Consider the following 13,587-nt stretch of genomic DNA (forward strand, 5'->3'; position numbering starts at 1 on the left):
TGCTTTGTCTCTGTCCCTGAAAGGTGACGTAGTTATTAGCAGGTGGCAAGTCAAGTAAAGAAGAAATGTATGTAAAGCAAGATTTGCCACGTAAAACCTTAAAAAATGTGTTTAAATAGGATCCCAAAAAAAACGGAAGTACAGAGTGTAAAAAAAGTCCCCTTCCCTGACCGGGAATCGAACCCGGGCCGCGGCGGTGAGAGCGCCGAATCCTAACCACTAGACCACCAGGGAGCGCCCACTCCTCCCTTAGAGCAGCTGCTCCAAGACATACCAGCAGGGTCGGTCAGGCCACCTCTGCTTCTGTCACAGTGATATCCTCATCCACTACAGAAAGCACTGAAAAGCACATCAACCTAACACTGGCAAGATAGTCTTTACTGCACTTTCGAGATCATCAACAGACACAGAAAACATGCTGCTTTCAGGCACACCCCCAACAGAGGGTGGCAGCCCGCCTCGGGGATCCCGGGAGCTCGTCCGAGGCCTCCACAAAGCTCTCAAGTTAGCCCGGACCCGAACATGAGCGCTTCTCCCAGCCCAGGGGGTTACTTTGGATGCTGGCTCCCCTCGGCCTGAGTTTAGAGTGTTAGGAACAGGACTACAAGTCCCAGAATACACTGCTATAGCCTGACCGGAATTTGGGAGGCGTGCTGGACCTAGGCAATATAAGATCTCTGATGAGGCTGGTCGGGAGTGCAGGCCGCCAGTGGAAATTTTACTTTCACAATATGACTGGAAGTTCTAACCCATTAGACTTAAACAAAGAGATTTTAAAAAAGCTTCACCGTCATATGAAACAATTCCTCATTCAGAGCACGATCCATCATTTCATGTATGTTTCTGTAAAAAGGAAAACGGGCTTAAATGCATTATGTTGATCATGCAGTCCTTTGATTTCTGATGTCAATAATAACCCTTCGTGCACGTTTCTTTTTCCAATAAAGTACACAGAAGCTGAACATGGAAAGGCAGAAATGCTTCCCAAAAAGTGTGCGACTTAAAAATCGCCCGTGGTTGATTTGAAAAATGGTGAGATTGTATTAGTAAGTCTTTCTGTTAACGGAGATGACGTCATACATGAAAAGCGCCAGTACACAATAGCAGGGGTGTCACATTCTAGATGCCTTTTAAAATAGAGGTAGAATTGTCATGCTTTAAAAAAGGCGACTGAATCCTCCCCGTCGGGGAATTGAACCCCGGTCTCCCGCGTGACAGGCCGGGATACTGACCACTATACTAACGAGGAACCGATGAAGCTCGACCTGCTGAGCCGCTCCTCATGTGGCCTTCAAGCCGCCTCTCCCCGATATGCTACCGGTTCGTGCCATTTATCAACTCCTTGACACCAACACAGGGGGCCACGGGCTCAACAAACACACACACACACACTCTCTCCCACCATACACACACAAACACACTCCTCCCTCACACCTCACAGCAACCCTCTCGCCTCCAGGCAGACGCTCTCAGCAGCATCCCCTGATGCCAGAGTCACCACAACCAGCTCCCAGGGCTGCTTCAGAGGGGGGGCCCCGGACTGGCTCTTCAGCCCAGGGGCCCCTGGCTCTGTCTGATGAGGGGGCATTGCAGCGGGGGCTGCACACAGGGAGGGGGGGGGGGGGGGGGCGAGAGACACCACCCCCCTCACCCCCGCCGGAGGAGAGAGCTGGGCTGTAAAGGTGAAAAGGGGAGGCAGGAAAAGCCCCGGCGTGTGAGGGTCCGAGAAAGAGGCGCTTTCCATTGGGAAGCAGAGGGAAAAAAAGTGAAGAGTTTGCAAAAATCCTTCGAGCCGGATTTGAACCAGCGACCTAAGGATGACAGTCACTCCACTACAGTCCTCCGCTCTACCAACTGAGCTATCGAAGGCTAGGTTGGGAGGGGATGACAAGGCGCTATATCACATGAGGAGTGGGAGCGGAGCCCAGCCATCCACCTCGCATTCTGCTTCTAAACACCAACTCCAGGGCTTGAGAAAACACCAAACCCTCCAATGGAGACTTTCCTTTCCTAAGCAAAGCAAGCAAAGGAAAAGAAAGAGGCCACCCGCGTTTCTCAAAGCTTCTTCCAAATGCTAAGACATCACTTAGCGCACCTTAGAACAACCAGTCCAGACACAGTTACAGTTACAAACTACCTTATGAACGCCTCTCAAGGGCGACTGTGACTGGCGCCCCGGACCAAACGCCCCCCTTCTCTCCAGCCCTCAGGTGGAAGAATCGGAGACCTCACCCGGAGGATACAGACTCCAGAGTGACGGCCTAGACCCGCCCTTTGTGAGACATGACTGCTCCAGGGCCGGACTGGCCATGAGGCTAAAGAGAGAGCCCCCGCCGGACAGACAGACTGAGGCCCTCCGCCCATCCTGCGTAAAACCGGGCTTGAGGAGCAGTGTCCCGCCCGCCCGTGCGCCTCTCTCCCGCCAATGCTGCTGCAATCTTCAGAAGCAAGTCTCTTCCTTTCAAAGTTGTCTTGAGACTAGACTCTTGATAGAACTGGAGACCCATAGAAACAGGCCTCCTGGATTTGCCAATGCATCTTCCAAGTGGAAATGCATCCGTTGTGAAGAATAAGCTTTGACGACCAGCATTGACTTTTCTATCCGTGCTTTGTCTCTGTCCCTGAAAGGTGACGTAGTTATTAGCAGGTGGCAAGTCAAGTAAAGAAGAAATGTATGTAAAGCAAGATTTGCCACGTAAAACCTTAAAAAATGTGTTTAAATAGGATCCCAAAAAAAACGGAAGTACAGAGTGTAAAAAAAGTCCCCTTCCCTGACCGGGAATCGAACCCGGGCCGCGGCGGTGAGAGCGCCGAATCCTAACCACTAGACCACCAGGGAGCGCCCACTCCTCCCTTAGAGCAGCTGCTCCAAGACATACCAGCAGGGTCGGTCAGGCCACCTCTGCTTCTGTCACAGTGATATCCTCATCCACTACAGAAAGCACTGAAAAGCACATCAACCTAACACTGGCAAGATAGTCTTTACTGCACTTTCGAGATCATCAACAGACACAGAAAACATGCTGCTTTCAGGCACACCCCCAACAGAGGGTGGCAGCCCGCCTCGGGGATCCCGGGAGCTCGTCCGAGGCCTCCACAAAGCTCTCAAGTTAGCCCGGACCCGAACATGAGCGCTTCTCCCAGCCCAGGGGGTTACTTTGGATGCTGGCTCCCCTCGGCCTGAGTTTAGAGTGTTAGGAACAGGACTACAAGTCCCAGAATACACTGCTATAGCCTGACCGGAATTTGGGAGGCGTGCTGGACCTAGGCAATATAAGATCTCTGATGAGGCTGGTCGGGAGTGCAGGCCGCCAGTGGAAATTTTACTTTCACAATATGACTGGAAGTTCTAACCCATTAGACTTAAACAAAGAGATTTTAAAAAAGCTTCACCGTCATATGAAACAATTCCTCATTCAGAGCACGATCCATCATTTCATGTATGTTTCTGTAAAAAGGAAAACGGGCTTAAATGCATTATGTTGATCATGCAGTCCTTTGATTTCTGATGTCAATAATAACCCTTCGTGCACGTTTCTTTTTCCAATAAAGTACACAGAAGCTGAACATGGAAAGGCAGAAATGCTTCCCAAAAAGTGTGCGACTTAAAAATCGCCCGTGGTTGATTTGAAAAATGGTGAGATTGTATTAGTAAGTCTTTCTGTTAACGGAGATGACGTCATACATGAAAAGCGCCAGTACACAATAGCAGGGGTGTCACATTCTAGATGCCTTTTAAAATAGAGGTAGAATTGTCATGCTTTAAAAAAGGCGACTGAATCCTCCCCGTCGGGGAATTGAACCCCGGTCTCCCGCGTGACAGGCCGGGATACTGACCACTATACTAACGAGGAACCGATGAAGCTCGACCTGCTGAGCCGCTCCTCATGTGGCCTTCAAGCCGCCTCTCCCCGATATGCTACCGGTTCGTGCCATTTATCAACTCCTTGACACCAACACAGGGGGCCACGGGCTCAACAAACACACACACACACACTCTCTCCCACCATACACACACAAACACACTCCTCCCTCACACCTCACAGCAACCCTCTCGCCTCCAGGCAGACGCTCTCAGCAGCATCCCCTGATGCCAGAGTCACCACAACCAGCTCCCAGGGCTGCTTCAGAGGGGGGGCCCCGGACTGGCTCTTCAGCCCAGGGGCCCCTGGCTCTGTCTGATGAGGGGGCATTGCAGCGGGGGCTGCACACAGGGAGGGGGGGGGGGGGGGGGCGAGAGACACCACCCCCCTCACCCCCGCCGGAGGAGAGAGCTGGGCTGTAAAGGTGAAAAGGGGAGGCAGGAAAAGCCCCGGCGTGTGAGGGTCCGAGAAAGAGGCGCTTTCCATTGGGAAGCAGAGGGAAAAAAAGTGAAGAGTTTGCAAAAATCCTTCGAGCCGGATTTGAACCAGCGACCTAAGGATGACAGTCACTCCACTACAGTCCTCCGCTCTACCAACTGAGCTATCGAAGGCTAGGTTGGGAGGGGATGACAAGGCGCTATATCACATGAGGAGTGGGAGCGGAGCCCAGCCATCCACCTCGCATTCTGCTTCTAAACACCAACTCCAGGGCTTGAGAAAACACCAAACCCTCCAATGGAGACTTTCCTTTCCTAAGCAAAGCAAGCAAAGGAAAAGAAAGAGGCCACCCGCGTTTCTCAAAGCTTCTTCCAAATGCTAAGACATCACTTAGCGCACCTTAGAACAACCAGTCCAGACACAGTTACAGTTACAAACTACCTTATGAACGCCTCTCAAGGGCGACTGTGACTGGCGCCCCGGACCAAACGCCCCCCTTCTCTCCAGCCCTCAGGTGGAAGAATCGGAGACCTCACCCGGAGGATACAGACTCCAGAGTGACGGCCTAGACCCGCCCTTTGTGAGACATGACTGCTCCAGGGCCGGACTGGCCATGAGGCTAAAGAGAGAGCCCCCGCCGGACAGACAGACTGAGGCCCTCCGCCCATCCTGCGTAAAACCGGGCTTGAGGAGCAGTGTCCCGCCCGCCCGTGCGCCTCTCTCCCGCCAATGCTGCTGCAATCTTCAGAAGCAAGTCTCTTCCTTTCAAAGTTGTCTTGAGACTAGACTCTTGATAGAACTGGAGACCCATAGAAACAGGCCTCCTGGATTTGCCAATGCATCTTCCAAGTGGAAATGCATCCGTTGTGAAGAATAAGCTTTGACGACCAGCATTGACTTTTCTATCCGTGCTTTGTCTCTGTCCCTGAAAGGTGACGTAGTTATTAGCAGGTGGCAAGTCAAGTAAAGAAGAAATGTATGTAAAGCAAGATTTGCCACGTAAAACCTTAAAAAATGTGTTTAAATAGGATCCCAAAAAAAACGGAAGTACAGAGTGTAAAAAAAGTCCCCTTCCCTGACCGGGAATCGAACCCGGGCCGCGGCGGTGAGAGCGCCGAATCCTAACCACTAGACCACCAGGGAGCGCCCACTCCTCCCTTAGAGCAGCTGCTCCAAGACATACCAGCAGGGTCGGTCAGGCCACCTCTGCTTCTGTCACAGTGATATCCTCATCCACTACAGAAAGCACTGAAAAGCACATCAACCTAACACTGGCAAGATAGTCTTTACTGCACTTTCGAGATCATCAACAGACACAGAAAACATGCTGCTTTCAGGCACACCCCCAACAGAGGGTGGCAGCCCGCCTCGGGGATCCCGGGAGCTCGTCCGAGGCCTCCACAAAGCTCTCAAGTTAGCCCGGACCCGAACATGAGCGCTTCTCCCAGCCCAGGGGGTTACTTTGGATGCTGGCTCCCCTCGGCCTGAGTTTAGAGTGTTAGGAACAGGACTACAAGTCCCAGAATACACTGCTATAGCCTGACCGGAATTTGGGAGGCGTGCTGGACCTAGGCAATATAAGATCTCTGATGAGGCTGGTCGGGAGTGCAGGCCGCCAGTGGAAATTTTACTTTCACAATATGACTGGAAGTTCTAACCCATTAGACTTAAACAAAGAGATTTTAAAAAAGCTTCACCGTCATATGAAACAATTCCTCATTCAGAGCACGATCCATCATTTCATGTATGTTTCTGTAAAAAGGAAAACGGGCTTAAATGCATTATGTTGATCATGCAGTCCTTTGATTTCTGATGTCAATAATAACCCTTCGTGCACGTTTCTTTTTCCAATAAAGTACACAGAAGCTGAACATGGAAAGGCAGAAATGCTTCCCAAAAAGTGTGCGACTTAAAAATCGCCCGTGGTTGATTTGAAAAATGGTGAGATTGTATTAGTAAGTCTTTCTGTTAACGGAGATGACGTCATACATGAAAAGCGCCAGTACACAATAGCAGGGGTGTCACATTCTAGATGCCTTTTAAAATAGAGGTAGAATTGTCATGCTTTAAAAAAGGCGACTGAATCCTCCCCGTCGGGGAATTGAACCCCGGTCTCCCGCGTGACAGGCCGGGATACTGACCACTATACTAACGAGGAACCGATGAAGCTCGACCTGCTGAGCCGCTCCTCATGTGGCCTTCAAGCCGCCTCTCCCCGATATGCTACCGGTTCGTGCCATTTATCAACTCCTTGACACCAACACAGGGGGCCACGGGCTCAACAAACACACACACACACACTCTCTCCCACCATACACACACAAACACACTCCTCCCTCACACCTCACAGCAACCCTCTCGCCTCCAGGCAGACGCTCTCAGCAGCATCCCCTGATGCCAGAGTCACCACAACCAGCTCCCAGGGCTGCTTCAGAGGGGGGGCCCCGGACTGGCTCTTCAGCCCAGGGGCCCCTGGCTCTGTCTGATGAGGGGGCATTGCAGCGGGGGCTGCACACAGGGAGGGGGGGGGGGGGGGGCGAGAGACACCACCCCCCTCACCCCCGCCGGAGGAGAGAGCTGGGCTGTAAAGGTGAAAAGGGGAGGCAGGAAAAGCCCCGGCGTGTGAGGGTCCGAGAAAGAGGCGCTTTCCATTGGGAAGCAGAGGGAAAAAAAGTGAAGAGTTTGCAAAAATCCTTCGAGCCGGATTTGAACCAGCGACCTAAGGATGACAGTCACTCCACTACAGTCCTCCGCTCTACCAACTGAGCTATCGAAGGCTAGGTTGGGAGGGGATGACAAGGCGCTATATCACATGAGGAGTGGGAGCGGAGCCCAGCCATCCACCTCGCATTCTGCTTCTAAACACCAACTCCAGGGCTTGAGAAAACACCAAACCCTCCAATGGAGACTTTCCTTTCCTAAGCAAAGCAAGCAAAGGAAAAGAAAGAGGCCACCCGCGTTTCTCAAAGCTTCTTCCAAATGCTAAGACATCACTTAGCGCACCTTAGAACAACCAGTCCAGACACAGTTACAGTTACAAACTACCTTATGAACGCCTCTCAAGGGCGACTGTGACTGGCGCCCCGGACCAAACGCCCCCCTTCTCTCCAGCCCTCAGGTGGAAGAATCGGAGACCTCACCCGGAGGATACAGACTCCAGAGTGACGGCCTAGACCCGCCCTTTGTGAGACATGACTGCTCCAGGGCCGGACTGGCCATGAGGCTAAAGAGAGAGCCCCCGCCGGACAGACAGACTGAGGCCCTCCGCCCATCCTGCGTAAAACCGGGCTTGAGGAGCAGTGTCCCGCCCGCCCGTGCGCCTCTCTCCCGCCAATGCTGCTGCAATCTTCAGAAGCAAGTCTCTTCCTTTCAAAGTTGTCTTGAGACTAGACTCTTGATAGAACTGGAGACCCATAGAAACAGGCCTCCTGGATTTGCCAATGCATCTTCCAAGTGGAAATGCATCCGTTGTGAAGAATAAGCTTTGACGACCAGCATTGACTTTTCTATCCGTGCTTTGTCTCTGTCCCTGAAAGGTGACGTAGTTATTAGCAGGTGGCAAGTCAAGTAAAGAAGAAATGTATGTAAAGCAAGATTTGCCACGTAAAACCTTAAAAAATGTGTTTAAATAGGATCCCAAAAAAAACGGAAGTACAGAGTGTAAAAAAAGTCCCCTTCCCTGACCGGGAATCGAACCCGGGCCGCGGCGGTGAGAGCGCCGAATCCTAACCACTAGACCACCAGGGAGCGCCCACTCCTCCCTTAGAGCAGCTGCTCCAAGACATACCAGCAGGGTCGGTCAGGCCACCTCTGCTTCTGTCACAGTGATATCCTCATCCACTACAGAAAGCACTGAAAAGCACATCAACCTAACACTGGCAAGATAGTCTTTACTGCACTTTCGAGATCATCAACAGACACAGAAAACATGCTGCTTTCAGGCACACCCCCAACAGAGGGTGGCAGCCCGCCTCGGGGATCCCGGGAGCTCGTCCGAGGCCTCCACAAAGCTCTCAAGTTAGCCCGGACCCGAACATGAGCGCTTCTCCCAGCCCAGGGGGTTACTTTGGATGCTGGCTCCCCTCGGCCTGAGTTTAGAGTGTTAGGAACAGGACTACAAGTCCCAGAATACACTGCTATAGCCTGACCGGAATTTGGGAGGCGTGCTGGACCTAGGCAATATAAGATCTCTGATGAGGCTGGTCGGGAGTGCAGGCCGCCAGTGGAAATTTTACTTTCACAATATGACTGGAAGTTCTAACCCATTAGACTTAAACAAAGAGATTTTAAAAAAGCTTCACCGTCATATGAAACAATTCCTCATTCAGAGCACGATCCATCATTTCATGTATGTTTCTGTAAAAAGGAAAACGGGCTTAAATGCATTATGTTGATCATGCAGTCCTTTGATTTCTGATGTCAATAATAACCCTTCGTGCACGTTTCTTTTTCCAATAAAGTACACAGAAGCTGAACATGGAAAGGCAGAAATGCTTCCCAAAAAGTGTGCGACTTAAAAATCGCCCGTGGTTGATTTGAAAAATGGTGAGATTGTATTAGTAAGTCTTTCTGTTAACGGAGATGACGTCATACATGAAAAGCGCCAGTACACAATAGCAGGGGTGTCACATTCTAGATGCCTTTTAAAATAGAGGTAGAATTGTCATGCTTTAAAAAAGGCGACTGAATCCTCCCCGTCGGGGAATTGAACCCCGGTCTCCCGCGTGACAGGCCGGGATACTGACCACTATACTAACGAGGAACCGATGAAGCTCGACCTGCTGAGCCGCTCCTCATGTGGCCTTCAAGCCGCCTCTCCCCGATATGCTACCGGTTCGTGCCATTTATCAACTCCTTGACACCAACACAGGGGGCCACGGGCTCAACAAACACACACACACACACTCTCTCCCACCATACACACACAAACACACTCCTCCCTCACACCTCACAGCAACCCTCTCGCCTCCAGGCAGACGCTCTCAGCAGCATCCCCTGATGCCAGAGTCACCACAACCAGCTCCCAGGGCTGCTTCAGAGGGGGGGCCCCGGACTGGCTCTTCAGCCCAGGGGCCCCTGGCTCTGTCTGATGAGGGGGCATTGCAGCGGGGGCTGCACACAGGGAGGGGGGGGGGGGGGGGGGCGAGAGACACCACCCCCCTCACCCCCGCCGGAGGAGAGAGCTGGGCTGTAAAGGTGAAAAGGGGAGGCAGGAAAAGCCCCGGCGTGTGAGGGTCCGAGAAAGAGGCGCTTTCCATTGGGAAGCAGAGGGAAAAAAAGTGAAGAGTTTGCAAAAATCCTTCGAGCCGGATTTGAACCAGCGACCTAAGGATGACAGTCACTCCACTACAGTCCTCCGCTCTACCAACTGAGCTATCGAAGGCTAGGTTGGGAGGGGATGACAAGGCGCTATATCACATGAGGAGTGGGAGCGGAGCCCAGCCATCCACCTCGCATTCTGCTTCTAAACACCAACTCCAGGGCTTGAGAAAACACCAAACCCTCCAATGGAGACTTTCCTTTCCTAAGCAAAGCAAGCAAAGGAAAAGAAAGAGGCCACCCGCGTTTCTCAAAGCTTCTTCCAAATGCTAAGACATCACTTAGCGCACCTTAGAACAACCAGTCCAGACACAGTTACAGTTACAAACTACCTTATGAACGCCTCTCAAGGGCGACTGTGACTGGCGCCCCGGACCAAACGCCCCCCTTCTCTCCAGCCCTCAGGTGGAAGAATCGGAGACCTCACCCGGAGGATACAGACTCCAGAGTGACGGCCTAGACCCGCCCTTTGTGAGACATGACTGCTCCAGGGCCGGACTGGCCATGAGGCTAAAGAGAGAGCCCCCGCCGGACAGACAGACTGAGGCCCTCCGCCCATCCTGCGTAAAACCGGGCTTGAGGAGCAGTGTCCCGCCCGCCCGTGCGCCTCTCTCCCGCCAATGCTGCTGCAATCTTCAGAAGCAAGTCTCTTCCTTTCAAAGTTGTCTTGAGACTAGACTCTTGATAGAACTGGAGACCCATAGAAACAGGCCTCCTGGATTTGCCAATGCATCTTCCAAGTGGAAATGCATCCGTTGTGAAGAATAAGCTTTGACGACCAGCATTGACTTTTCTATCCGTGCTTTGTCTCTGTCCCTGAAAGGTGACGTAGTTATTAGCAGGTGGCAAGTCAAGTAAAGAAGAAATGTATGTAAAGCAAGATTTGCCACGTAAAACCTTAAAAAATGTGTTTAAATAGGATCCCAAAAAAAACGGAAGTACAGAGTGTAAAAAAAGTCCCCTTCCCTGACCGGGAATCGAACCCGGGCCGCGGCGGTGAGAGCGCCGAATCCTAACCACTAGACCACCAGGGAGCGCCCACTCCTCCCTTAGAGCAGCTGCTCCAAGACATACCAGCAGGGTCGGTCAGGCCACCTCTGCTTCTGTCACAGTGATATCCTCATCCACTACAGAAAGCACTGAAAAGCACATCAACCTAACACTGGCAAGATAGTCTTTACTGCACTTTCGAGATCATCAACAGACACAGAAAACATGCTGCTTTCAGGCACACCCCCAACAGAGGGTGGCAGCCCGCCTCGGGGATCCCGGGAGCTCGTCCGAGGCCTCCACAAAGCTCTCAAGTTAGCCCGGACCCGAACATGAGCGCTTCTCCCAGCCCAGGGGGTTACTTTGGATGCTGGCTCCCCTCGGCCTGAGTTTAGAGTGTTAGGAACAGGACTACAAGTCCCAGAATACACTGCTATAGCCTGACCGGAATTTGGGAGGCGTGCTGGACCTAGGCAATATAAGATCTCTGATGAGGCTGGTCGGGAGTGCAGGCCGCCAGTGGAAATTTTACTTTCACAATATGACTGGAAGTTCTAACCCATTAGACTTAAACAAAGAGATTTTAAAAAAGCTTCACCGTCATATGAAACAATTCCTCATTCAGAGCACGATCCATCATTTCATGTATGTTTCTGTAAAAAGGAAAACGGGCTTAAATGCATTATGTTGATCATGCAGTCCTTTGATTTCTGATGTCAATAATAACCCTTCGTGCACGTTTCTTTTTCCAATAAAGTACACAGAAGCTGAACATGGAAAGGCAGAAATGCTTCCCAAAAAGTGTGCGACTTAAAAATCGCCCGTGGTTGATTTGAAAAATGGTGAGATTGTATTAGTAAGTCTTTCTGTTAACGGAGATGACGTCATACATGAAAAGCGCCAGTACACAATAGCAGGGGTGTCACATTCTAGATGCCTTTTAAAATAGAGGTAGAATTGTCATGCTTTAAAAAAGGCGACTGAATCCTCCCCGTCGGGGAATTGAACCCCGGTCTCCCGCGTGACAGGCCGGGATACTGACCACTATACTAACGAGGAACCGATGAAGCTCGACCTGCTGAGCCGCTCCTCATGTGGCCTTCAAGCCGCCTCTCCCCGATATGCTACCGGTTCGTGCCATTTATCAACTCCTTGACACCAACACAGGGGGCCACGGGCTCAACAAACACACACACACACACTCTCTCCCACCATACACACACAAACACACTCCTCCCTCACACCTCACAGCAACCCTCTCGCCTCCAGGCAGACGCTCTCAGCAGCATCCCCTGATGCCAGAGTCACCACAACCAGCTCCCAGGGCTGCTTCAGAGGGGGGGCCCCGGACTGGCTCTTCAGCCCAGGGGCCCCTGGCTCTGTCTGATGAGGGGGCATTGCAGCGGGGGCTGCACACAGGGAGGGGGGGGGGGGGGGGGCGAGAGACACCACCCCCCTCACCCCCGCCGGAGGAGAGAGCTGGGCTGTAAAGGTGAAAAGGGGAGGCAGGAAAAGCCCCGGCGTGTGAGGGTCCGAGAAAGAGGCGCTTTCCATTGGGAAGCAGAGGGAAAAAAAGTGAAGAGTTTGCAAAAATCCTTCGAGCCGGATTTGAACCAGCGACCTAAGGATGACAGTCACTCCACTACAGTCCTCCGCTCTACCAACTGAGCTATCGAAGGCTAGGTTGGGAGGGGATGACAAGGCGCTATATCACATGAGGAGTGGGAGCGGAGCCCAGCCATCCACCTCGCATTCTGCTTCTAAACACCAACTCCAGGGCTTGAGAAAACACCAAACCCTCCAATGGAGACTTTCCTTTCCTAAGCAAAGCAAGCAAAGGAAAAGAAAGAGGCCACCCGCGTTTCTCAAAGCTTCTTCCAAATGCTAAGACATCACTTAGCGCACCTTAGAACAACCAGTCCAGACACAGTTACAGTTACAAACTACCTTATGAACGCCTCTCAAGGGCGACTGTGACTGGCGCCCCGGACCAAACGCCCCCCTTCTCTCCAGCCCTCAGGTGGAAGAATCGGAGACCTCACCCGGAGGATACAGACTCCAGAGTGACGGCCTAGACCCGCCCTTTGTGAGACATGACTGCTCCAGGGCCGGACTGGCCATGAGGCTAAAGAGAGAGCCCCCGCCGGACAGACAGACTGAGGCCCTCCGCCCATCCTGCGTAAAACCGGGCTTGAGGAGCAGTGTCCCGCCCGCCCGTGCGCCTCTCTCCCGCCAATGCTGCTGCAATCTTCAGAAGCAAGTCTCTTCCTTTCAAAGTTGTCTTGAGACTAGACTCTTGATAGAACTGGAGACCCATAGAAACAGGCCTCCTGGATTTGCCAATGCATCTTCCAAGTGGAAATGCATCCGTTGTGAAGAATAAGCTTTGACGACCAGCATTGACTTTTCTATCCGTGCTTTGTCTCTGTCCCTGAAAGGTGACGTAGTTATTAGCAGGTGGCAAGTCAAGTAAAGAAGAAATGTATGTAAAGCAAGATTTGCCACGTAAAACCTTAAAAAATGTGTTTAAATAGGATCCCAAAAAAAACGGAAGTACAGAGTGTAAAAAAAGTCCCCTTCCCTGACCGGGAATCGAACCCGGGCCGCGGCGGTGAGAGCGCCGAATCCTAACCACTAGACCACCAGGGAGCGCCCACTCCTCCCTTAGAGCAGCTGCTCCAAGACATACCAGCAGGGTCGGTCAGGCCACCTCTGCTTCTGTCACAGTGATATCCTCATCCACTACAGAAAGCACTGAAAAGCACATCAACCTAACACTGGCAAGATAGTCTTTACTGCACTTTCGAGATCATCAACAGACACAGAAAACATGCTGCTTTCAGGCACACCCCCAACAGAGGGTGGCAGCCCGCCTCGGGGATCCCGGGAGCTCGTCCGAGGCCTCCACAAAGCTCTCAAGTTAGCCCGGACCCGAACATGAGCGCTTCTCCCAGCCCAGGGGGTTACTTTGGATGCT

The 13,587-nt window shown here is 52.1% G+C and overlaps 11 non-coding genes across 11 annotated transcripts; all 11 read right to left on the reverse strand.

Moving 5' to 3' along the window:
* Positions 1-162: 162 nt before the first annotated feature.
* TRNAE-CUC (transfer RNA glutamic acid (anticodon CUC)) lies at positions 163-234 on the reverse strand. Its single transcript has one exon. It is a non-coding gene; the product is annotated as a tRNA-Glu (tRNA).
* A 1,549-nt stretch (positions 235-1,783) lies between these two features.
* Positions 1,784-1,869, reverse strand: TRNAY-GUA (transfer RNA tyrosine (anticodon GUA)). The gene is given in 2 exon segments: positions 1,784-1,819; positions 1,833-1,869. It is a non-coding gene; the product is annotated as a tRNA-Tyr (tRNA).
* Positions 1,870-2,767: 898 nt separating this feature from the next.
* Positions 2,768-2,839, reverse strand: TRNAE-CUC (transfer RNA glutamic acid (anticodon CUC)). Its single transcript has one exon. It is a non-coding gene; the product is annotated as a tRNA-Glu (tRNA).
* A 1,549-nt stretch (positions 2,840-4,388) lies between these two features.
* Positions 4,389-4,474, reverse strand: TRNAY-GUA (transfer RNA tyrosine (anticodon GUA)). Its single transcript is given in 2 exon segments — positions 4,389-4,424; positions 4,438-4,474. It is a non-coding gene; the product is annotated as a tRNA-Tyr (tRNA).
* An 898-nt stretch (positions 4,475-5,372) lies between these two features.
* On the reverse strand, positions 5,373-5,444 carry TRNAE-CUC (transfer RNA glutamic acid (anticodon CUC)). Its single transcript has one exon. It is a non-coding gene; the product is annotated as a tRNA-Glu (tRNA).
* Positions 5,445-6,992: 1,548 nt separating this feature from the next.
* Positions 6,993-7,078, reverse strand: TRNAY-GUA (transfer RNA tyrosine (anticodon GUA)). Its single transcript is given in 2 exon segments — positions 6,993-7,028; positions 7,042-7,078. It is a non-coding gene; the product is annotated as a tRNA-Tyr (tRNA).
* Positions 7,079-7,976: 898 nt separating this feature from the next.
* TRNAE-CUC (transfer RNA glutamic acid (anticodon CUC)) lies at positions 7,977-8,048 on the reverse strand. Its single transcript has one exon. It is a non-coding gene; the product is annotated as a tRNA-Glu (tRNA).
* Positions 8,049-9,598: 1,550 nt separating this feature from the next.
* TRNAY-GUA (transfer RNA tyrosine (anticodon GUA)) lies at positions 9,599-9,684 on the reverse strand. Its single transcript is given in 2 exon segments — positions 9,599-9,634; positions 9,648-9,684. It is a non-coding gene; the product is annotated as a tRNA-Tyr (tRNA).
* Positions 9,685-10,582: 898 nt separating this feature from the next.
* Positions 10,583-10,654, reverse strand: TRNAE-CUC (transfer RNA glutamic acid (anticodon CUC)). The gene has a single exon. It is a non-coding gene; the product is annotated as a tRNA-Glu (tRNA).
* Positions 10,655-12,203: 1,549 nt separating this feature from the next.
* Positions 12,204-12,289, reverse strand: TRNAY-GUA (transfer RNA tyrosine (anticodon GUA)). Its single transcript is given in 2 exon segments — positions 12,204-12,239; positions 12,253-12,289. It is a non-coding gene; the product is annotated as a tRNA-Tyr (tRNA).
* Positions 12,290-13,187: 898 nt separating this feature from the next.
* On the reverse strand, positions 13,188-13,259 carry TRNAE-CUC (transfer RNA glutamic acid (anticodon CUC)). Its single transcript has one exon. It is a non-coding gene; the product is annotated as a tRNA-Glu (tRNA).
* Between the last annotated feature and the right edge of the window lie 328 nt (positions 13,260-13,587).

The sequence above is a fragment of the Lissotriton vulgaris genome, chromosome 1_1 (genome assembly GCF_964263255.1).
Source record: "Lissotriton vulgaris chromosome 1_1, aLisVul1.2, whole genome shotgun sequence".
Lineage (NCBI taxonomy): Eukaryota > Metazoa > Chordata > Amphibia > Caudata > Salamandridae > Lissotriton > Lissotriton vulgaris.